The sequence below is a fragment of the Lissotriton vulgaris genome, chromosome 11 (assembly GCF_964263255.1).
Source record: "Lissotriton vulgaris chromosome 11, aLisVul1.2, whole genome shotgun sequence".
Lineage (NCBI taxonomy): Eukaryota > Metazoa > Chordata > Amphibia > Caudata > Salamandridae > Lissotriton > Lissotriton vulgaris.
This window is the reverse complement of record NC_141699.1, coordinates 1,053,875,779-1,053,901,139: the sequence shown is the minus strand read 5'-3', so window position 1 is coordinate 1,053,901,139 and position 25,361 is coordinate 1,053,875,779.

Genomic DNA, 25,361 nt, shown 5'->3' with positions numbered 1-25,361 from the left:
GTCTGTTTTATATCTTGTTGGAATCGATAGTCTATGGCGATGGTGTCAGAGTATCTATACTGTCAAGATAATAGAAATGTATATGCAGGCAGACCTTAGCTTTAATCATAGCAGATACTACTCTAGCTCTGATGTGATTAAACTCCTTTAACGGCTCTGTGGAGTAAGGGCCATCAGAGGCATACCTCTATCCCACCCACCTATTTTAGAAGGATGAAATTAAAGGTCAGGTTTAACTGCCCGTCAAGCCCGGAAAACCCTGGCATTAAGGGGCTGTGGAAACTGCTAAATGTTCCCCCGCCATGTGAGAGGAGAATTTACTGTGTGGAAAAACAACATTAAACAGTTTAGTGCACAGCTCCACCATATTGATAGAGCCATGCACCAAACTGTAAACAGCTTTGACAGGAACCGCCGTGACAACCGTTCCTGCCCATGCTGTAGAAATGACCGCAGCTAAGCAGTCATTTCTAAATTTGGCACCTCAGTTAAAGCAATGGAGTAATTTATTCCATCTTCCTGATAGAGAAATGGGCTACCAGCCAAAATTTAAATCAGGACCTTAGTTGGCTACCACCCATCAAATCTCAGTTACGATGCAATGCCTAAGGCAGTGGGGAGCATTCATTACCCTTATCTGTATTAGTTTACAATTTTGTCACCTGATAATTAATTAGTTGTAGATATTGTTATTATTGTGAATATTGTTGCAGAATTCAGTGATCATTTGTGCATTAACTGCACATCAGATACTTGTTGCTTATTGTTGCTAAGCCCACGAGAAAGATATATCCCGGTCCAACAAGATCTCACACTAGTCAGAGGTATACAGAATACTTCCATTGGATAACAGGTCCTTTGGCCTGTAAAAACGGGACACCCCATATTTTTTCGAGCATTCATTCCCTACACATCCCAAATGAAGATGCTTATTTAGACCCGGGCGGCTTTACTCCGATCTATCAGGGCAGTGAATGTATGTACTCCGCACCCTGGGCGGACTACGGCCTGCTATATTTATAGATCTCTAGTGGTAGCAGCAGCTGCTCTGACGGCACTAAAGATTTCGTTTGTGGCCACCATGTTCAGTCCCAATACAGGAGGTTGTTTTTGAAAATCAAAAAATACATTTCTCAAACATTCTGAGAGTTTTCTCTCAGACTCTAGGGGTCAGCTATTTGTTTTCTAGTTCAGGACCACATGGCTGTCCCTGGTGGTTCTCAACAGGAAAGAAAATATGTTGGAATGTTCACCCTAAGTAGAGTGAACCGTCTGAGGTACTTTGACCAATGGCTTGATGTAAATAACGCCGTCGGTCAAAGGTTACCACCGGCAGAGCCACCTGAGGGTCTGACGTCAGAGGCATGACAGTTCACTGACTAAATAGAGCAGGCAAACTGAGAGATTTGAGTACAGTATACTCTGCCATTTTTTGGTGGAATATCCCGTCCACCAAACTCTACTTAATTCCCTGGGTTGTTCATCATTGGAAGAATGATGAATCAACATTCCGAAATCAACCACTCGGTCTCATAGTTACTCCACTTAACATCCTTTATTCACAAGAAAACTGCCTCTAACAACATCTTAGGAGCATGCTGCAGTCAAGAATGTAATACTGTCAAAAACAATCCCTCATGGACAACTTACCCATGCTAAACATGATTTTGCTAGACCACAGTATTACACCTCTCTGGCTACTAGTGTGTTTAAGAGATTCACTGAGAAATGCTAAGCAAGGCAAAGTGAAGTGCCAGCATCAGGACACCATATATTGGTGGTGAATGATTACTGAAAGAAAGGTTGCAAAAATTTAGGGGCACATTTACTAGAAAATGTTGGAGCGTGGAGCAATGACTTCGAGCTCCGAGATTTTCAAAATGTGTGTATGCACTGTATTTATTTCAATATGGAGCACCCCTTTGTTTTCCCTAAAACCTGAGCTAAAATTCGGTGTCTAGCACCAATGCAGGTGGTGACTGTGTTGCAGGTAATGATTGTTTAAGTGCAGAAAGGTGTCCCTTCCTGCACATAAACAATCCATAATGGCTATTTGTTACATCTATTTGTGCTGCATTCCACAGCACACAAAGAAGTAGTAAATCATCACTATTTAATGATTGTTTATGTGCAGGAAGGGTGCCTTCCTGCACATAAACAATCAATTGTGTTTTGCTCTTTCTCCGTGTACTGCAGAATGCAGTACATAGAGAAAATTAATGGCAGAGGTGGGGCAGTTTGTACAGGTGCAGGCCACAGTGTCAAAACTAGAGGTGAGGAAGCTAACAGGTAAATCTGGAGGAAAAAGGAGAAATGATGGGTGAGCAATCAGTGCAAAAACAGTTGATGGACAGAATGCAGAACAATGTCATACATTCACTCCAGTACAGAGATCTGCGCCTAAATCCGTCGTTTTTTTGCTCACCATGCCATTCCAGTTGGAACCCAGCCATATGCAAATCAGTCTTGACCCTGAACCTCATGGGAACAGTCCAGCCCGAACTGCCAAGCCAGGTCCTCCCTGGACTGGAAACAAGCATCCTAGGACCGGTTTCCGGATTTCACCACTCTTCAGCCAGGATATCATGATTCCAGTGGCATGGAGAGCACGGGACCCACATCTGGGCATACCCGTCCCACCTGGGGTGACAAATGCAAAAACAACAGTTGATGGACAGTATGCAGAACATTCACCCCAGTCAGCAATCAGTAGCAGCTCAAAGATCTGTCAGTCTGCAGAATGCAACATTGAGCGTTGGGGCCTGAAAGATTGCCCTTGATGGCACCCTAGTAGGGCCCAGATTACAAGTGTGACTGTACTGGTTGGGTGCAAACTACCCATCCACAAATTTATGGTATCATGCTGTAACACGCTGCCAGTTCCATGAAATTACGAGTTAGACTCCTTGCTATGGGAAATATATGTGGTGATGAAATTTCTGCGCAGAATTCTACACAATATTCCCTATTCAAAGGGGTCTAATGTCTTCATTTACCTCCTGATCTGAGCTGGAAGTAAACAGAGGCAGGGACAGGGGCCTGGCTATTGTTGCAACTGAAGCCTCAAAGGATTTCACAGCTGGTAAAATCGGGTCAAGTGTGGGGACCAGGCTCGGACTGGGAACCCAAAGCAGCCCTGGCAATTCTGTTGGACCGGGCCCCACCCCTTGGGAGGGAGGGCAGGAGGGGCAAGAGTGAAGATCTGCTGCTTAACAAAACTGGTCCACTGCACTGCTGCTTTTGTAAGGGGGGGGGGGGCTATATTGCACCATCACCTCAAAACTGACCCTTAGTGATCCAAAACCAGCCCCCACCACTTCAAAACCGGCCACCCCAACCCAGCCTCCGAGGCAAATATCCGCTACGGCCAGTATCGCCCTGGTAGGGACACCGGGACGTCATGATCGATTGCAGCAGAATTCCACAGTCGAATTCCACTCCGCCTGACTCATAATCAGGGCCTTAATTGTCCATTTCAAATCTTGATTGCTGAGATGGCCATTGTTTGTATTTTATTCTTTCCATGAAGCCAGTTACCATCGAAAACCAGTGTATTTTTGTAAATCGTATCTACGAAAAGTTAAAAGAAGTTCAAATATGTACATTATTACAGTTTTTTAACCTGTTGCGTGCTTATGACGGAACCACGCCACTGGTGGCGTGTGCTCAAGACGGCGTGATTCCGTCATGCAGCTGCTGCTCTGCCCAAGCAGCATTAATTCCCTGCCTGTGCGGGCGAATTAATTAGCGGGTGGGACAGTCATGATCAATTTCAGCAGAATTCCACAGTTGGATATGACTCCGCCTGACTCAAAGTCAAAGTCAAAGTCAAAATATGCTTTATTCGAGATTTCACTCATAAAAGCAAGAACAATCTAAATTTTTAAAATACAATTAAATTGTCAGTCAATTACATTTAAAAGATAAAGCATATTATGACTCATAATCAGGGCCTTAATCGTCCATTTGAAATCTTGATCGCTGATATGGCAATTGTTTGTATTTAATCCTTTCCATGAAGCCGGTTACCATCGAAAACCAGTGTATTTTTGTAAATTGTATCTATGAAAAGTTAAAAGAATTGCAAATATGTACATTATTACAGTTTTTAGATGCACATATAATACACATCAATAAATCAGGTAAAATAAAACATATTCCCATGAGTTGAGCAGATGGAGTTACACAATCAAGGACTTAAGCTTTTCCAGCTCTTTTCCTGACAGCTGTTGCACTGACTCCATGTGATATGTGCTGGAGATGAACAGTCTTTTCAGAAAGAACTCCAATGTCCAGCCAGATGCTGCATATTTTTTCACTTGAAAAGGGGTGATCTTCAGCCAAGTTGTTAAATGTCAGTCTGAAAATACCTCAAGCACATTTCGAAAAACATTGTTCAGTGAACACATAGCTCATATAGCTAATTGCACAACATGAGATCTGTGCAAAACATGCACATAAGAAGTTTGAATGCAGCTGTACTGAATAAGCCTTTCATCATTTGTCTGCTGTGAAAAAGTGTGGCATCAGTCAGTCTAAACAAGCACTGGCAGAGCCTTGGCAAGCGTATGCAATAGATAAAAAAATGTTTTTGCAAGTATATGCCTCAAGAAAAATGTAATTCACCACCTAAATGTGATGACCGTCGCCATGCACAAAAATGCTACATTTAGAAAAATAACCATTGAATATAATTTAAATTCCTCTGCACTCCTGTAGTCTTTTACTGCCTGTCTTGGTTTTACTATTTCATTGTTTCAAATGGCGACTCCAGTTCCATCCATCTACCTCATCTTCAGCTTGCCAATTGGCGTTTTCGAGGTCAAGTCATCTCAGCTTTCCGGAGTCTTTGTGGACTGGTTTGGTAGGTGTTTGCGCACTGGGCTTTTCTGCTCACTGGTATTTCTTCTGGAAGACACTGGATGCTAGGCACTTTCCAATGAGAGGTATTTTCACTGAGAAGTTGTATGTATATGTAGCGTTTCACAGGTATTAATTACCAATGTGTTATGTTATGTGTATGCTCAAAGCACACTAACACTCACATGGGTATCCTCACTCAGAGCAGGTGGGTGTGTCTAGCTCTGTTTACGGTAGGTTGGTTCAATTGAAAACCCAGACGTGGGTCCTGTGCTCTCTACGCCACTGGAGTCAAGCTATCCTGGCTGAAGATGGCTGATAGCCAGAAACCGGTCCTAGGATGCTTGATTCAGGTCCAGGGAAGACATGGCTTGGCAGTTCGGGCTGGACTGTTCCCATGAGGCACAGGGTCAAGACTGATGTGCATATGGCCATGTCGGAATTTGGGTGGCTTGGTGAGAAAAATAACGATGGATTAAACCCAGATCTGCGACTGGGGGTGAATGTTTTACCATTGTGCAACATTCCGTCCATCATCTTGTGTGTTTTGCTTTTCACCCTATGTGGGAAGGGTATGCCCAGACGTGGGTCCCGTGCTCACTACGCAACTGGAGTCAAGCTATCCTGGCTGAAGACGGCTGATAGCCAGAAACTGGTCCTAGGATGTGTGATTCTGGTCCAGGGAAGACATGGCTTGGCAGTTCGGGCTGGACTGTTCCCATGAGGCACAGGGTCAAGACTAATTTACATATGGCCATGTCTGAAGTGGGGTGGCTTGGTGAGCAAAATAACAATGGATTAAACCCAGATCTGTGACTGGGGGTGAATGTTTTGCCATTGTGCAACATTCCATCCTTCATCTTGTGTGTTTTGATATTTGGTTAGCGAGCAGGTTTTGAGGAGCATGCACGCAAATGTGGCATAATGTGCGGGTGGTGTTTGGTCTGTATCATCATTAGCGGATGGCTAGTATGTGTGTGAGTGAGTGAGGTGATAGATGAGTGAGGTAACTGGATTGGTGGGTTTAGGGAGTGGGAGCGTGCATGAGAACTTGCAGAAGGTGCATGTGCATGCTTCTTCCAAATTGTGTGGTAAGCTTTGGCAGCAGTGCAGCAAGTTGTGGCCGTGGTTGAGAGCATGAAGGAACACAGCAGTTTAGCGGTGGGTAGGGTGAGAACAAGGGTCCAAGCGCAGACAAAAGAAGATGGGATTGTCTTTGGCGCGCCTTCATAGTCCCAGTTGCTTGCCCCCTGGGTGTGTCCACTGTGTGTCCGTGCTGCATCCGCCATTAAGTAGGAACCAGCAATGTCACTTCCTGTGCAGATGAGTGATGGGAAATTAAATTCTCTTGCTTGGCTTCTTCTTTTAAAGGCGGCTGTGGCAGAAAACCAGAGATGTCATTTCCTGCGAAGAAGTAGAATGGGAAATCAAGTGATGTCACTTCATGTGCAGTTGGATCATGGGGCATTCAATGATGTCACGTCTAGTGAAGATGGGTGATGGGATATGTAGTCATCTTGTGTGTCTTCTTCTTTTAAATACAATTTTGGTGGGAAAAAAGAGATGTTACTTCTTGTGCAGATGGATGATGGGACATTCAGTGATTTTACTTCCTGTGCAGAAAGGTGAAGTGAAAGGAAGTCCTCTTGCTTGCCTCTTCTTTAAAAGACAATTTTTAGATGATCCACATAAATTTCAACGTTTTGGTCTGCTTTTTCTAAATATTTAGGGTGCTATTTAGAGCATGCCAGACAGGGTACTCCATCACAAATGCAACAGAGTACCATGCAACCCAAAACCTCAATCATTCCACCTTATTTAGAGATTGATGACCAAAAGCATTCCATTAATGCAAACACTATTGGTTCTGCCGAAGGAATACCTCCTCTAATGGTCTAACAAAGTTGGGCCATTAGAGGAACAACATTACACTGTCTACCATATTTAGGTTGGATGTACAATGCTTTTTTCCCTGTCTTTTACCACCAGGAAAAAAACAATAATGAGCCCCACACTCTAGGAGGAAAACTTCCAGGGTGTGGAATGAATAATGTTTTGTTTATCAAAAGCAATCTTCCATTTTGGATCTTAAACAATATCAGTACTTTAAGTAGATTGAAAGGAACCACCCTCATGGCAGTTCCTTTCAATGTACAGCGCAGTCCGCTTTGAATCTGCCTGGTTGGAAACACTCAGGATGGCAGAGGTAAAGCACATCGCCATCCTGATGGAAAGTACTCTGTCTACCAAACTTTACATCTGGCCCTTGGATGTGGAGGTTCATCTGCACCCTAGTTTTATTCCTTAGATTGCTCTAAAGACTGAAAGATAAACTAGGTGTTGTGAACCATTCCTAAGGTATCAAGGTTACCAGAGGATAATGATTAGAGTGAATGTATAACGTTACAATGCATATATTTACAATGCATGCCTTTACAGCGCAGTTTTTACATCGCAACATCCTTTACAACGCATTGTTTTACATTGCATGACTTTACATTGCATTTTCAGAAACTACCTTTACAATGCATTCCATTACATCACATGATACCTTTACAACACATACCATTACAATGCATACCATTACATCGCATTTAAGGTAAGTGTTGGATAGTATAGGGGTAAAAATTACTATTCTAACACCAGTGGGTGCAACAGTAGGGTAAGGGTGCCCCTTCCTGCACAAAAACAATATCCCCATGATGCAGGCATCATTGAACCATGGTGCAAGAGTTTTGGCGCATGGCTGCAGTTTGTTATGCTATGCTACTTATATTTGTAGAGCGCACAGTTACCCAAAGGTGTCCAGGCGCTGGTACCTCAACTCTACTGAGAAACAGGGTGGCACAGAGAGAAATGTAGCTGGAGGGAAATTATAAGTTAGAAAAACAGGTTTTGAGTTGTTTCCTGAAAGCGAGGAGGTTTGTGGAATTCCTCAAAATCCAAGGGAGGGAATTCCACGCTTAGGACGCACCTGTAAAGAAACTCCACCCCCCCCACCCATGAGGCTTTCTTCTGGAGTGGCATACTCACAATTTTGGCTCCTAGTTAGCAGCAGGTTCTTTTGGGCATTTACCATCGAAACTGTTGAGTCAAAAACTTGGGTTTCTGACCATGTAATGCCTCAAAGACAATACAAAGGGGCATATTACCAACAACTAGCGATAATTATCGCTATGTTGGCTTAGCGGCAATATTTTTATCCCCGAGCTGCGGCGATTTTTACCGCTTAGGAACCTTACTATTATCAAGGTTTATCTCCTAAGCGATAAAAATCGGCCGAAATGCATGAATATCGCTGTAAAGTCAGCGATATTCATGCATTACCGAGCAAATGCTCTTAGCCATGTTATCCACCTACCATTGGATAACATGGCTAAGAACTGCTCAGGGCAGGTGTTAGCTTTTGGAGATAATCGCGCGTAGCGCGAATATCTCCAAAAGTTGGTAATAGGAGATAGCGATATTAGCGACTGTTTCCAGTCGCTAACATCTTGGCACGCCCACTTTGCATGTCATTAGTGATAAATTTCACTGACATGCAAAGCGGGGCCCAAGATGGTCGCTATCTCCTACTAGCTGTCGCTAACTGGTGTTAGCGACAGCTAGGTAATAGGGAGATCATTTTATCTCCACTTTCTTGGCTTTTAAAGCCAAAAAAGCGGAGATAAAACCCCTTGATAATATGCCGCAAAGTGTCTTAAATTACACCCTTTTCCTAATGGGCGGCCAGTGTAGTCTTTTGATTTCTTTATCAACCAATCCGAATTTGGGGGTGCCAGTCACTAGCCTTGCTGCAGAATTTTGCAAGATCTGCAATATGTTCAGATGTCGCTTTAAGATGATTACAAAGAGCCCATTGCTGTAGTCCAGTCGGGATAAGATAATGGGTGAGATGACTGTTCGTAAGCTGTCTTCTGGCAAAAAAAGGTTTGACCATTTTTTTAGCAATTTAAGGGAGTGAAAGGTGGCCGAGGTAGTCACGTATATCTGGTGCTCGAAACTCAACTGTCGTCCAACATACTGCCTAGATGTTTTGCCTTCTTCGTGGGCTTGGGGAGGATACCCAGCTCTGTTGGCCACCAGTCTGAGGTCCACAAGTTGGCCTTGTTTTCAAGGACCTCGGTTTTGCCTGAGTTTAGTTTTAGGCAGTTTTGTGGCATCCACTGTGACTGCTCCCATACAGTCATGGAATTTCTTGCCGATGCCTGCTTCATGTCTTGGTAGAAGTGACAAAACAATTTGTGTGTCGTCTGCATATGACGTGAGGCTAAAGCCATAAGATCTGATCAAGGGGGCCAAGGGGGCCACATATACATTAAAAAGGGTCGGGTTAAGGGCCGATCCCTGTGAAACACCACATGGTAGTGAAAAGGGTTTAGAGTCAAATTTCCCTAAGGATACTGTTTGTTTCCTGTCAGTTAAAAACGCTTTTAGCAAACTCCATGCCTTACCTTTGATTCCAATCTCGGACAGACCATCCATCAGAAGGTTATGATGGACCGTGTCGAAGGCCGCGGACAAGTCCAGCATGATGAGGGCCGCCTCACCACCTTGGTCCAGGTTTTCCTGTTTTCTCCTGTGGACTTTATCAAGGCGGTCTCTGTACTATGCCCTGTTCTGAAGCCGTACTGTGTGGGATCCAGTAACTTGTTTTCATAGAGAAATGCACTCAACTGAGCGTTTATTTCTTTTTCCACCACTTTTGCTGGTAATGGAAGGCGGGAGATGGGTCTGTATTTGTTTGAATCATTTGGGTCCAAATTATTTTTTTTCAAATGTGGGAGTATAGAAGCCCACTTCCAGCATCTAGGGAAGTCACCTGTTTCAAACATGTCATTGAAAATGAATGTCAGGGTGGTAGCAATTGGTTCCAGGGCTAATTTGGCCAGTGTCAGTGGACAGGGGTCATAGGGGTATCCATACTTAACAGAGCCAGTAGCATCTTTGTGTCATTAATACTGAGTGGGTGGATTTCTCGAGTGTGGGACCTACTCCACTGACTTGCTTTAAGCACGTCATCCTATTTTCTGTAGCTACCTGCGGGAGTTGGTTAAAGGATGAGAAAGTAACTTCTACCTTATTTTGGAAGAACTTGGCAAACTTATTTGGAAGAACTTAGTGCACCAGTGCAGGGGAGAGCACAGGAATGCAACATATTATTGTAAATATGTCGCATTCCTATGCTTCGGAAGTGCTGCAGCGTGGCGCAGACAAAGTGCTTGTGTTGCCACACTGCAGCACTTCCTTGTAGATCTGCCCCAAAGTATAAGACCTGTCCAATCTGACCTGTTCACTTGACGTTACCTGAAGCCTGCAGCCTTCCAATCAGATAGGCTATGCCCTGCCCGAAAAGTGCCACTGTGGATGAGGTAGTTAAAAAAAAAACCATAAAGAATATAGACAGTACACAATGCAGCACCTCAGAGGGGGCAGTGGGGCAAAATTCTTACACCCCTTAGGAGCAACCGCCCAGGGTCTCCACAACTCACTTCCAGATCTACAAGAAATGTCCAGCTCCAATTAGTCAACTTTAATTCTCTTAAGGTAGAAACAAGTTTCATCTGTCTTAGGACATTAGGGGCCAGATGTAGGAGCCCTAATACCGGTCGGAAACGGCCGATTTCGGCCGTTTCCAACCAGTATTAGGGTTTTCAGATGTAGGGGGCTGAAAAATACAGAATCGGTATATTTACCGATTCGGTAAATTACCGAATCGTTAAATATACCGATTCTGTAATTACAAATGTAGGTGGCACAGTTTACAGTGCCACAGGCCCTTAAGAGTCGGAATTTTACCACACAATCCTATTGTGTGGTAAAATACCGAATTCAGGTGTGCATGCACATCTGTGCATGCACACCTGTGCAATGTGACACACAGACATGCCTTTAGGGCATGTATGTGTGTCACATTGCACACAAGCCTGTACTTGGGGTGCTAGAGGGTGTCAAAGTGACACCCCCTGCACCCTTGCAGGATTCGGTATTTACCGATTCTGTAAATACAGAATGGGTATTTCCCATTGGTTCCTATGGGCTTCAAATCCCATAGGAATCAATGGGAAATACCGATTCTGTATTAATCAATGGGAAATACCGATTCTGTATTTACAGAATCGGTAAATACCGAATTTTACAGATTCGGTAATTCAGATTTTAAAATTACCTAAATCTGCCCCCTTCCCATTTACAGACTCTTAAATACCGAATTGGTAAAATTCGGTATTTAAGAGTCTGTAAATGGGAATTACCTACATCTAGCCCCTGGTACCATCTTACATATAGAGGGACAATCACTAGGCAACCAGGTGTTGTTTCTGGAACAGCATTTGTGAAACAAAAAAAGCATGGGACATGCAAGATAGGCCTGCATGCATGTAAACATTTCTGCATTCAATGTTAAGCGAATGTGTGCGATAGGGCCTAGAAATCGAACTAATCATTTTAATCCAAATGCTAACAGTGTGTGCTTGATTGCTATATTTTTTGTTTACAAATTTATTGTTTTCTGATACCATTCACACTAACAGAATGGAGATGGAAAACATTTAGAAGGAAGAAGGGAGAAGTAGCATTAGCTTCCATTGCTTCTGTAAGCTTCTGCCAAGGGGTATTGTTTTCTCATTTTTGTAACAAAACAGAAGCTGAGCATAATTATGGCTATTGCTTGGTTAGAGACAAAAATTTACCGCTGAGCTGCGGCGATTTTTATCGCAGATAAACCTTGGAATTACCATGGTTTATCGCAAATGCAATAAAAATCGGCCGCAATGCATGAATATCGCTGAAAAGTCAGCGATATTCATGCATTACCGAGCTAATGCTCTTAGCCATGTTATCCACCTCCCATTGGATAAAATGGCTAAGAACTGCTCAGGGGCAGGTGTTAGCTTTTGGAGATATTCGCGTTTAGCGCGAATATCTCCAAAAATTGGTAATAGGAGATAGCGATGTTAGCGACTGTTTCCAGTCGCTAACATCTTGGCACACCCACTTTGCATGTCATTAGGGATAAATATCACTGACATGCAAAGTGGGGCCCAAGATGGTCGTTATCTCCTACTAGCTGTCGCTAACTGGTGTTAGCGACAGCTAGGTAATAGGGAGATAATTTTATCTCCGCTTTCTTGGCTTTTAAAGCCAAAAAGTGGAGATAAACTCCCTTGATAACATGCCCCATGATTTGTTCTAAAAGTAGTAGGTACCATGCAGTTGTGGGATTAGATAGTGGAGGGCTGAATTATGACTTCTGACCCAAAGACAGCAAAAGGTATGTGGGGAAACTAAATAGAACTTTGCGCAATTAAGGTTAAGTAAACAAAAAAAGCCAAATAAGTTAGATGACTCACAATATACAGATGTTTTGAGTGGAAATAGACTAACAGGTTAGAGATAGGTGATAAAATATGTTAGGGGCCTATCTAACATCCAACTAGATTATTAGCCGCTGAGTTGTTTATCATAATTATTGTCATTCTGATTCATTCGATTTCCAGACCATTGCTATGAAATATATAATCATATTGTTATAAAATACCAACTGATGTTTATGCGTACTGATTTTGGAGTACCAGGACAAGTATCAATGTTATCATCACCTCCAGATAAGAGATTCTCTGACAGTTGTAAGTCTACTAACATTCGCTGTTCTAAAGAGCATAAATTGTCGGACAGTTTCACTTAACTCTGAAAAAGGCACATTTCCTTTAGGAGTTGACGGCATCTACTGGCTATGACCCCAGTAATATTGGGGTGAACACAACACATGTTCACTGACAGAAGTTTGATTCCCATCAGCTATGTAAGTCAGTAGGTGACTGGCACCACCAGTTATGTAGCAAATTGCTGGACGCATATGTAAGGCAGGGTAGAAGACACCTTAATCCAATAGTCTCTAAGAGACAGGCAGGAGTTCTTCAATGCAGCAAACAAAAATAGACAACGGCCCCAACAGCGCTGGGGTGCCTGGCTTCACCTTAGGGGTGCCCAGGAGTGAACATTTCACAGGGAAAAGCCAGGAAGGGTTCCACAGCGGTATGCGTACAGCGCCAGGAAAGCCCGGTTGGGGTATAAGTGCGCTTTACAAGTACAAAAATGCATTGATTCATTCTTCTTTGGATGAAGACAGATCCTCTCATTGAATACTCAAATTATCATTTCCATAGCTCATAATCCTGATATGACTATAACTAATTTTCTAGATTATATAACACAAGTTGCAATGTTGTTGACGTCCAATTGTTTGAAGTTAACTGGAGAAAATATGGAAGTTCTGATGTTTGGGAAACAGTCAATTGACTGGTCTTTGCAATGCTGGTGTTGAGAACTTTTGAAGAGTGTGAAAATCTCTCCTATACCATTGATCTTATATAATTTAAGAAGAGAAATGTCCCTTATTCGTTTATCAGATTGTTATGTTATGACCATTATACAATTTTTTTTAGCTTAGATTTTGATCATTCAGCTACCTCATACCTGTTATTAGTAAAAAGTTGTACACTAAAAAGAGAAAATACATCTCTTATTATAAAGTATACGTATAGCTTGATGTAATTGTTTTTTCTTTTAAGTACCACCCGTGATACATTCAATGACGTGCTGAAAAAACGTATGTACAATTTGTATAAATCCTTCTACGCATGACAACATAAAAGACATAAAAGACATATACATAAAGAATATTAAGACATTACATTAACATATCACATTTATCTTTTCTGTGCCATATCAGGTCACTACAAGTGTATATTGTGAAGGGAGGGTCCCATGGTGTAACCTAAAGGAGGTTACATATTTTAAAATCTTAAACATGGCTTACCACCAGCCTGTAAATATGCCCCTTTCGGCCGCAGTCCTTCCTGCACATAAACAATCGCCCCTGCAGCACAGGCAACCTTGCTGCATGGCAGTAGGGTGCCTGAACTTGCGCTAGGCAGCTTTTTTGTGTGCCAGCGCTAGGGGAAACACAGGGGTATGATACAGTTTGTTAATACGGCACATCCCTGCATTTTAAAAATGTCGAAGCGCGGCACTGCCAAATTTGGCGCAGCTCCACTCTCCAACTTTGTTTTGCAACTATGCCCCATAATGCTGCATACCTCAACAAAAGACTCAAAACAGAGCACAACACAACAACCACAGTACAACAAACACAATAAGAGCAATGTAATAATGCCCCACAAAAACACAACAGCATGAAAAACAACACAAGACAGCACCACAACAAAATGCAACACTACAGATGTGCACCTATGTTATAGTCACACATTGCTATCTACTGAAATGTGTTTTCATAATAAGGTGACAAAAGGCATTTGCACTATGAACTCTGGTAGGTACCAATAAGAAGGTGTAATAACGCCAGTTACTAAATCCATCTTGGTCCGGCCAGGCCAGGATTCACTGCTGAGTTAAACGCCCTAATGCTAACACAGTGGTACAGGGAGTGATTCAGAAAATTACACTGCTGAAGATTGTGTATGCGGAAGCTATCTTGCCTAATTTTCCGGCCATTATTTTTATTTTTTTCTTATCCTTTATGTTACCTTAATTGCTGTTCTTCCACATGTCCACCAGAGGGCAATATTGTATTAAAGATGTAAGCTCTAACTTTCCAGCTCCGCACACTTTCAATACATATGCGTCTATTTAAGCTTAGTTATCCGAGGCTGTTATTTCAAGTTTATTTAAAGTGACAAGCTTCGACCAACACAACTTTGTCCTTCCTTACCACAATTCTAAATTAGAGGAGGGAATGGTTCCAGATTTGCCTCACACCTAAAACAATGATATAACACAGAGGTTTGGAATTCTTTTAGAAATGTTTTACTTATTTAACTCTGAAAGACGAACAAGGGTCGAGAGGTAGGAAACTCTTGTCCATAAAAAGTTAGCAAAGATAGAAAGTGACTACAGAAGGTACACATTTTCAGAAAACGTATCTGTACAGGTGAGTACTACTATTATTTTAGGAAATGAGCTGGAGACTACCTCTAAAAGTCAATCCACATTTCAGCTGCTTCGGTCAATCAATAAGAGGCTTGTAGAGTGCGACTACTCACCTGTAAGGGCTTCAAGGCACGTGGGGGGTGTGGAGAGCTGCTGGTCTGTCGAGGCACTGTTGTTCAGTCAAAGAGCCAGGTCTAGAGGTCCTTCCTGAATTGAGGCAGTGACAGTGAATGCCTGAGGTGGAGGCGCAGGGTGTTCCAGGTCTTCGCTGCGAGGTAGGAGAAGGATCTTCCTCCAGCTGTGGTTTTGCGGTATCGGTAGATAATAAATGTAAATATTGTCTAAAGTATGGGACTCAATTCACCAACTTGATTTGAACTTGTTACCTGAGCCGCTGCAAATTGTCAGCAGCAATCGTTCATCTTACAGCGCCATCTTACAACCGTCACCTCAAATCAGCAGCAGGGCTAGTCACCTCTGTTCGTTAAACAGCAACGGCCATTGGCTACACATTTTGAAGCTGTACATCGGTCAACAAATGTCATTAACTCCAGGAGGAGAACACTGGGATGTGGACAACCAACCAGAATGCTCCCTTTGCTGGCTGTATTCAACGTTATAGGATGGCAAAGAGAAAAGTTTCTGGCCATCAGCTCCCGAGATCCCTTCGATCTCCTTTTGGCAAATAAGGAGCTCTAAAGGAGCCTGAGAAGCCTCTCACCTGAATGTTTGGTGGAAAAATGTATTCATTCTGCTGTGGCATGCCCTCAGACTCTTCTCAAACACCATTCTGCTGCGGTACGCCCTCCGTTTCTTCTCAAGCACCATTCTGCTGATACACTCTTTCAGTTTCTTCTCAAACACCATTCTGCTGCGGTACTCTCTGAGTCTCTTCTCAAGCACCATTCTGCTGCAGTATTCCCTCCGTCTCTTCTAAAGCACCATTCTGCTGCGGCACTCCCTCCGTCTCTTCTCAAGCAGCATTCTGCTGTGGCACTCCCTCAGTCTCTTCTCAAGAACCATTCTGCTGCGGTATTCCCTCCGTCTCTTCTCAAGCACCATTGTGCTGCAGTACTCCCTCCGTCTCTTCTCAAGCACCATTCTGCTGCAGTACTCCCTCCGTCTCTTCTCAAGCACCATTCTGCTGCGGTATTCCCTCCGTCTCTTCTCAAGCACCATTCTGCTGCGGTACTCCCTCCGTCTCTTCTCCAGCACCATTCTGCTGTGATACTCCCTCCGTCTCTTCTCAAGCACCATTCTGCTGCAGTACTCCCTCCGTCTCTTCTCAAGCGCCATTCTGCTGCAGCACTCCCTCAGTCTCTTCTCAAGCACCTTTCTGCTGCAGCACTCCCTCAGTCTCTTCTCAAGCACCATTCTGCTGCGGTACTCCCTCCATCTCTTCTCAAGCACCATTCTGCTGTGATACTCCCTCCATCTCTTCTCAAGCACCATTCTGCTGTGGCACTCCCTCCGTCTCTTCTCAAGCACCATTCTACTGCAGTACTCCCTTCGTCTCTTCTCAAGCACCATTCTGCTGTGATACTCCCTCCGTCTCTTCTCAAGCACCATTCTGACTCAGTACTCCATCTGTCTCTTCTCAAGCACCATTCTGCTGCAGCACTCCCTCAGTCTCTTCTCAAGCGCCATTCTGCTGCAGCACTCCCTCAGTCTCTTCTCAATCACCATTCTGCTGCGGTACTCCCTCCGTCTCTTCTCAAGCACCATTCACTGCAGCACTCCCTCAGTCTCTTCTCAAGCACCATTCTGCTGTGATACTCCCTCCATCTCTTCTCAAGCACCATTCTGCTGTGATACTCCCTCCGTCTCTTCTCAAGCACCATTCTGCTGCAGCACTCCCTCAGTCTCTTCTCAAGCACCATTCTGCTGTGGTACTCCCTCCGTCTCTTCTCAAGCACCATTCTGCTGTGATACTCCCTCCATCTCTTCTCAAGCACCATTCTGCTGCGGTACTCCCTCCGTCTCTTCTCAAGTACCATTCTGCTGTGATACTCCCTCCATCTCTTCTCAAGCACCATTCTGCTGTGATACTCCCTCCGTCTCTTCTCCAGCACCATTCTGCTGTGGCACTCCCTCAGTCTCTTCTCAAACACCATTCTGCTGCAGCACTCCCTCAGTCTCTTCTCAAGCACCATTCTGCTGTGGCACCCCCTCAGTCTCTTCTCAAGCACCATTCTGCTGTGGCACTCCCTCAGTCTCTTCTCCAGCACCCTTCTGCTGTGGCACTCCCTCAGTCTCTTCTCAAGCACCATTCTGCTTCAGTACTCCCTCAGTCTCTTCTCAAGCACCATTCTGCTGTGGCACTCCATCAGTCTCTTCTCCAGCACCATTCTGCTGTGGCACACCCTCAGTCTCTTCTCAAGCACCATTCTGCTGCAGTACTCCCTTAGTCTTTTCTCAAGCACCATTCTGCTGTGGCACTACCTCCGATTTTTCTCAAGCACCATCCTGCTGTGGCACTCCCTCAGTCTCTTCTCAAGCACTATTCTGCTACGCTACTCCCTCCGTCTCTTCTCAAGCACCATTCTGCTGCAGCACTCCCTCCGTCTCTTCTCAAGCACCATTCTGCTGCTGCACTCCCTCAGTCTCTTCTCCAGCACCATTCTGCTGTGGCACTCCCTCAGTCTCTTCTCAAACACCATTCTGCTGCAGCACTCCATCAGTCTCTTCTCCATCACCATTCTGCTGTGGCACACCCTCAGTCTCTTCTCAAGCACCATTCTGCTGCGGTACTCCCTCAGTGTCTTCTCAAGCACTATTCTGCTGTGGCACTACCTCCGATTTTTCTCAAGCACCATTCTGCTGTGGCACACCCTCAGTCTCTTCTCAAGCACCATTCTGCTTCAGTACTCCCTCAGTCTCTTCTCAAGCACCATTCTGCTGTGGCACTCCATCAGTCTCTTCTCCAGCACCATTCTGCTGTGGCACTCCCTCGGTCTCTTCTCAAACACCATTCTGCTGCAGCGCTCCATCAGTCTCTTCTCCAGAACCATTCTGCTGTGGCACACCCTCGGTCTCTTCTCAAGCACCATTCTGCTTCAGTACTCCCTCACTCTCTTCTCAGTCCCCATTCTGCTGTGGCACTCCCTCAGATTCTTCTCAAGCACCATTCTGCTGCTGCCCTCCCTCTGAGTCTTCTCAAGCACCATTCTGCTGTGGCACTCCCTCAGTCTCTTCTCAAGCACCATTCTGCTGTGGCACTTCCTCAGTCTCTTCTCCAGCACCATTCTGCTGTGGCACTCCCTCAGTCTCTTCTAAAACACCATTCTGCTGCAGCACTCCCTCAGTTTCTTCTCAAACACCATTCTGCTGTGGCACTCCCTCAGTCTCTTCTCAAGCACCATTCTGCTGTGGCACTCCCTCGGTCTCTTCTCCAGCACCATTCTGCTGTGGCACTCCCTCAGTCTCTTCTCCAGCACCATTGGCTGTGGCACTCCCTCAGTCTCTTCTCAAGCACCATTCTGCTGTGGCACCCCCTCAGTCTCTTCTCAAGCACCATTCTGCTGTGGCACTCCCTCAGTATCTTCTCCAGCACCCTTCTGCTGTGGCACTCCCTCAGTATCTTCTCAAACACCATTCTGCTGTGGCACTCCCTCAGTCTCTTCTCAAAAACCATTCTGCTGCAGCGCTCCATCAGTCTCTTCTCCAGAACCATTCTGCTGTGGCACACCCTCAGTCTCTTCTCAAGCACCATTCTGCTTCAGTACTCCCTCAGTCTCTTCTCAAGCACCATTCTGCTGTGGCACTCCATCAGTCTCTTCTCCAGCACCATTCTGCTGTGGCACGCCCTCAGTCTCTTCTCAAGCACCATTCTGCTGCAGTACTCCCTCAGTCTTTTCTCAAGCACCATTCTGCTGTGGCACTACCTCCGATTTTTCTCAAGCACCATTCTGCTGAGGCACTCCCTCAGTCTCTTCTCAAGCACTATTCTGCTACGCTACTCCCTCCGTCTCTTCTCAAGCACCATTCTGCTGCAGCACTCCCTCCGTCTCTTCTCAAGCACCATTCTGCTGCAGCACTCCGTCAGTCTCTTCTCCAGCACCATTCTGCTCTGGCACTCCCTCAGTCTCTTCTCAAACACCATTCTGCTGCAGCACTCCCTCAGTCTCTTCTATATCACCGTTCTGCTGTGGCACACCCTCAGTCTCTTCTCAAGCACCATTCTGCTGCGGTACTCCCTCAGTGTCTTCTCAAGCACTATTCTGCTGTGGCACTACCTCCGATTTTTCTCAAGCACCATTCTGCTGTGGCACTCCCTCAGTCTCTTCTCAAGCACCATTCTGCTGTGGCACTCCCTCAGTCTCTTCTCAAGCACCATTCTACCAGACTGGGGTGGCTGCTATTGGTGGGCAACGGTGCAACATGGGATATTTTTCAGTTCACTCTTAAGGTCTCTGATGATTAATCAATGGCTCCTCTCACTGAACCACCTGGACATTCAGGATGTTTTTGACTCAGCTTGAGTCAAGAGAAATCCACCCGTGTCCTCTGTTCATGTACCAATGTGTGCCCCGGAGTCCCGGTACAGGTGGCTGCACTATAAAAATCTGAAAGACCAGCACCAGCCTAGCTGACAACTCACTGAGCAGCGCAGCACCCCGCAGTAAGCACAGAGGCTGAGGGACTTAGCACCTGAGACCTCAGGTGCAACAAATGAACATCATCTGTTGAGGCCTGGCCTCCCCAGGCCGGATGAGAAGAACAGTCACAGGGCAGTTTTGGGTACAGCAAAAAGATGAGTTCAACAGTCTAGTTAAAACTGCATTGAAAGACATAAAAAAGCATGGAAACTCCAACCCTGAGTGCAATCTGGGCATGGTCCGTGAGTGTGGGAATGGTGGGTCAAAGAAGTGGCAAACAAAATATTTTGTAACTATTTTGTTGGTGTTTCACCTTCAGATAACTGTATATAAGTGGGTGTGCAAGGCTGGAGTTATTGAGTGCTCCGGAGTTGAGGCTGAAGGTAAAGAGAATTTCCCACAATGCATGTCAGTGCATGTGGGAGGTCATAAAGGTGCTCAAATTATATATTCATGCAGTCCATGGCCTCTCTGTGGAGAACACAGAGCAGTGGTCACATATGTGCCATTTGCAATTACTGTTTTTTAGAAAGAGTGTGAAGGAGGTACACAGTCATCGAAATTTTGACAGTGTCATATAAAAAGAAAATGATATACAGTGGTTAATTTGTAGTAAAAAAAAAAAAATAAGTGTTGAGGCTCTCGTCAGGAGGCAGCTTGCACTATCCCATTTCTCCTGTTGGCGACGCCTAGAAAAGAACCAACTACTAACCGTGAAAGTGGGGAGAGGATGTGGCATAATGGCCAGAGCTGCCAATTTCGGAGCTGGGGAACACGGAGCTCGGGAACCAGGTTTGAGTATTAGCATCGGCTCAACATCCTGTGATTCTGGTCAGATCACTTAATTTCCCCCTGCCTGCCATAAACAAATGTGTCCTTAACTGGTGCTCATGAAAAGCGCTGGTGTTGATGATTAAGTGCTGGTGCTGAGCACCGGAAACCACCTGCTCCAATTAAGCACTAATTAGATCCATAAAAGTGAGATGATTGAGAGTGCTTCGGTGTGTAGTTAGGGAGACCACAAAAGAAAGTACATGAAGAACGACAGATTGAAAAGAAAAAGATGCTGTGTGAGATTTGCAGATGGAAGATTTCAGAAAGTCATGGGGAGAAATGTTAAAGTGGCAAAAAGTGAGAAAATGCAGAGTAAATCAGTGTTAGTAGGAGAGAATGAGTGACTGTCGGGCATATTAGCAAGGGCCATATCGCCGCTTTAGAGGCACTAATGCCGCTAAAGCGGTGATATTTTTATCGCCCTATTAGCAAGCTGTTCCTAACAGCAGTTAGCAACAGCTTTTAGGTGATAGTGACCGTTTTGGGACCTGCTTTGCATGTCAGCGATTTTTATCGCTAATGACATGCAAAGTGGGCGTACCCAACCTGTTAGTGACTGAAAGTAGCCGCTAACATAGCTATCGCCTATTAGAAAGGCGGCATAGCGATAAAAAAATCGCTATAATCTAACGCCTGCTAAAAACATGACTTACTTCTTTATCCAATGGGAGGTGGATCTACAGGTTAAATCCCCTTTGGCGTTAATGCATGAATATCACTGGTTTTCCAGCGATATTCACGCATTTCGCCACTATCGCTGGATATTTTAGCACAATGGAGAAAAACGTTGCTAATAGCAGGTTTTCCCCGCTAACATATCCAGCGATAGGCAGCGATAAAAAACAGATCAATAGTACTCCTTCCACAGACCTTAAAAACTCACAGAGAGGTACCCAAATACTGGCCTTGCTTTCATATTCGAGCGAGTAAGTGTCACACATTTGGAAGTAGAATCTCACTCATAGGCACACTGAAACCATAGAAATTTAATTCATAAGCAATTTGAAACATTGCAGTAGGATCACCTCTACTTGCATTTATATGAAACTTGATTTGTGAATACTAGAAGCAGAAGTACAAAGATAAAACTTAATAGACCTGTATAAACGCTGATGTCATTACTTGAACTCAAAAGACTAGGGGGCATATTACCAACAACTAGCGATAATTTTTGTCTCTAACTTGTTTAGAGACAAAAATTATCGCCGCACATCGGCGATTTTTATCGCAGATAAACCTTGCTATTAGCAAGGTTTATCGCAAATGCGATAAAAAACGGCCGCAATGCATGAATATCGCTGAAAAGTCAGTGATATTCATGCATTATCGAGCAAATGCTCTTAGCCATGTTATCCACCTCCCATTGGATAACATGGCTAAGAACTGCTCAGGGCAGGTGTTAGCTTTTGGAGATATTCGTGCTTAGCGCGAATATCTCCGATAGTTGGTAATAGGAGATAGAGATGTTAGGGGCTGTTTCCAGTCTCTAACATCTTGGTACGCCCACTTTGCATGCCATTAGTGATAAATATCACTGACATGCAAAGCGGGGCCCAAGATGGTCGCTATCTCCTATTAGCTGTCACTAACTGGTGTTAGCGACAGCTTGGTAATAGGGAGATAATTTTATCTCCGCTTTCTTGGCTTTTAAAGCCAAAAAAGCGGAGATAAAACCCCTTGATAATATGCCCCTACAAGATTATAAAGGAGTTGCATGGCAGTACTTTCTTTAAAAACAAAAAATTGCAAAATGATGTGGTCCGCTGACTCCTGGTGGTCCATAACCCCCTCTCAGGGAGTCCATGACTGCTTGCAAAATTAAATCATATTACAGGATTAATTATGTATACATTAAAAAGCAAACTGTTAAATTAAAAATGTTAAAGAAGTCTGAAAAAGTGAAGGAATTTGAAACTAGAATCTAAAAATGAAATTGATATCCCTTGCTTGGTTTGTTGAAGAAGCTCATGTACAGCAAACAGAATCTAGTATGGGGAAATGGTGGTCTCAATAGAAGGTCTTGTATGCACAGACAAACACGAAGCAAGCATTAAGAGTAAACAAGATAAAGTCATATGCTAGTCTAGCATAGTGCTCCATAGTGTAGACATAAAACCGAATGCTGAAACCTCCAACTTAGCCATTAAAATCAAATGTTCTGGGGCCATATTATCAAGAAAGGGCGATACATTATCGCCACTTTTATCGTCAGGAAACTGCTGCTAAAGCGGCGATAATGGGCTTGATAATATGCCCTTGTGAATTCCCATAGCAGCCCAGGTTAGCACCAGAAGCTGCGATAATATATCGCCCTTTCTTGATAATATGGCCCCTGATTTGTACATTTTTTTGGCTATGAAATAAATATTCCATACTTTATGTAATCTATACCGTGTGTGTATTGTTTCCCGTGCAAGAAATTGCTTAGGCTGGAGGGCTCGACTTATCAGCTGAGGCCCCAGAAATCAAGGGGCGTATTATCAAGAACTGAGCTAAAATTATCGCCGCTTTAGCTGCAAAAAAAAAATGCTGCTAAAGCGGCGATAATGGACTTCATAACATGCCGCCGTAGAGAATTCCAATAGAAGCCCATGTTCACACCAGAACATGGGCTTCTATGGGAATTCACAACGGCATATTATCAAACCCATTATCGCCGCTTTACGGTAGTTTTCTGCCGCTAAAGCGGCGATAATTTTAGCTCCGTTTCTTGATAATATGCCCCCAAAAGTTTAAGAATTACTGTCATAATATATTTGCGCCTTGTTTAACTTTACTATTTGCTGTTCTGCAATATTGCACTAGAGGGCGGTATAAGCTCACTAAGCATGCTGCTGGATTATATTTTTTAAGACAGTAACACGAACGTATCTTGCTCGTTATGAAAGAAACATTAGCGTGAACACATCTCAAGTCGCTGCAGCCAGTGGCGTCACTAGGGTTGGTGTCACCCAGTGCGGGTAACTCATGGTGTCACCCTCTCACGACTTACCCCATGAATCCATGATGCCCCCCAGATACCCTTACATGGCCCCCACATCTGCCTCGTCAGAGCTGAATGCTCAAGTTTACCAGTTCAATGTGTGAAGGTCATTCAGTCCAGGTGCATTCTGGTACTTGTAATCACGTGTTTAAAACAGAATGAAGAAGACTGCAAGAACAAGAATGCAAAACAAAAGCTCAGATTTTGAGGAATTCTCAGGTTTGCATCAGATCGTACACAACCTAAGTAACCTGGGGAGAAGTGAATTTGCACAGAGACTTGGCAGGGCCACTGGAATTATCTGATTTCTGTGTAAATGTGGGTTTACCGCACTTGCCACATAATTCACTGCCAGATGCATTAAATGCATATTTCACCAAGAAATGTGCTTCTAGTTCACATGGATCAAACTTCACTACAGGAGATTGACACACATGCTGCTACACAGTGGGGGCTGCATACAAAGGTGCACTGGTCTCCTTTTAGTTGCAAATTGCTCTGTTCATGTGCTAAACTGGTAATTTTGAGGTGAGACGCCTACGTGGCCGTACAGTGTGTGTCGCTCTTGGCCACTATTAGGCCGAATGTCCCTTTTCTTGCTGCATAATTCAGTTGGCGTTCCTATGGGGACAGAGGAGATTTCACGACAGGATGCCGGGGCAGTGCCAGCCATGTCAGGCATGACATGCGACCTCTTCTGCCCAGTCTCTGGCGTGCTGCCGGGGAACCAGTCTGCTGGGAAGCCGCGCCGTTCCCCTGGGGTCACCAGGCCAGCCCCTGGTTCCATCTTTCCAAGGCCCAGGCGCGTCTCCCTGCGTCTGAGAGGGGGGAATTAGAAGGAGACGCTGGTCGCTCCAGGGTCCTTCGATGGGTCCAGGGAGCCCCTCTAGCGCCCACTTGCAGGGGCTATCTTGCCAAAGCTCTAGCACCAAACAATCTTCCCTTCCTCTCCCGTCTCCTACTTTCATTACCAATTGCTTCCCTCTACTCTCTTTCTTTTTACTCCACTAAATCTTTCTTCCTTCGCTCTCCGTACCTCTCCATTTCATTTATTTTGCCTTTTCACTCCAGGTCTCTTTTACTTGCTTTGCCATCTACCCTCTCCTATGTTCAATTTAGTTCCTTTCGAACCCTTCTCTTCCGGTCTTCCTCATCACTGGGTCTTACTTTCCTTTTCTTTCCTTGTTCCTTTCTCCTTTCCCTTCCTTCTCTCCCTCATCAATCTTTTCCCCTTCCCCTCAGCTTTCTAGACTACTGTTGGCATCAACTCTTTTTTAATGCATTTTTGACCCCCACCCCCCTTGCCTGTGCGCGCGGATGAAGGCTCTGCGCCAAAAAGTGACTTCTCATTGCAAATGCATAATTCAATTTAACTCTTCACCGCCTCCTCCTGTGAGCTGATATTTCTAGGTCTCTTGTCTTGCCATCTTTCTGTGAGTCTGTCTCCCCCCTCCCCCCCCCCCCTTGGCTGTACCCTTCGCCCCCCTCCGGTCCCACGTTCTATCCTTCAACACTCTCGCACCGCTGCCATGCGCCTCAGATGTCCCAACCCATACAAGTTACACACGCATTTTTGTACACGTAACGTTTGTTTCGAACTCTGAATGTCAATAACAGGGTGCATGGTTCAACATCACAAGGGTGAAACGCCAAGTCAGTCCCGCTGGATTTTAAACATGCCACTTAGACACTTTGGACATTGGTGCCACAATTGCATTAACCCACTGCGCCCCCTTACCACGAGGGTTGCAGCATTGGGCTGAGGTGCTTATGGAACACAATGATATTGGGTATGCAATAGTGGAACTATTGTGGATAATTTCAGTACAGGTAATGAGCCTGTCTGTGGGAGCAAGAGGCGAGAAAGAGAGACAACCCTCTTCTATAATAAAGAAAACAAGGGAAGCCTCAGGCTCTCTGTGGCCATAACAAACGCCCAGCATTAACCCACTCCTACCCAGCAAGAAGGGTAGGATGGGCAAAGATGAGGCGAAAACACGGAAGAAAAAAAGTAACTTACAGGCTGAGGCATTCTCTCCTGGACTTAGGGTGACCAACTGGCATTGGTGCAAATTCAGGACGGTGAGTGTAAAAATTCAGGACAAAGGGTCAAAATTCAGGACACAAATTCAGGA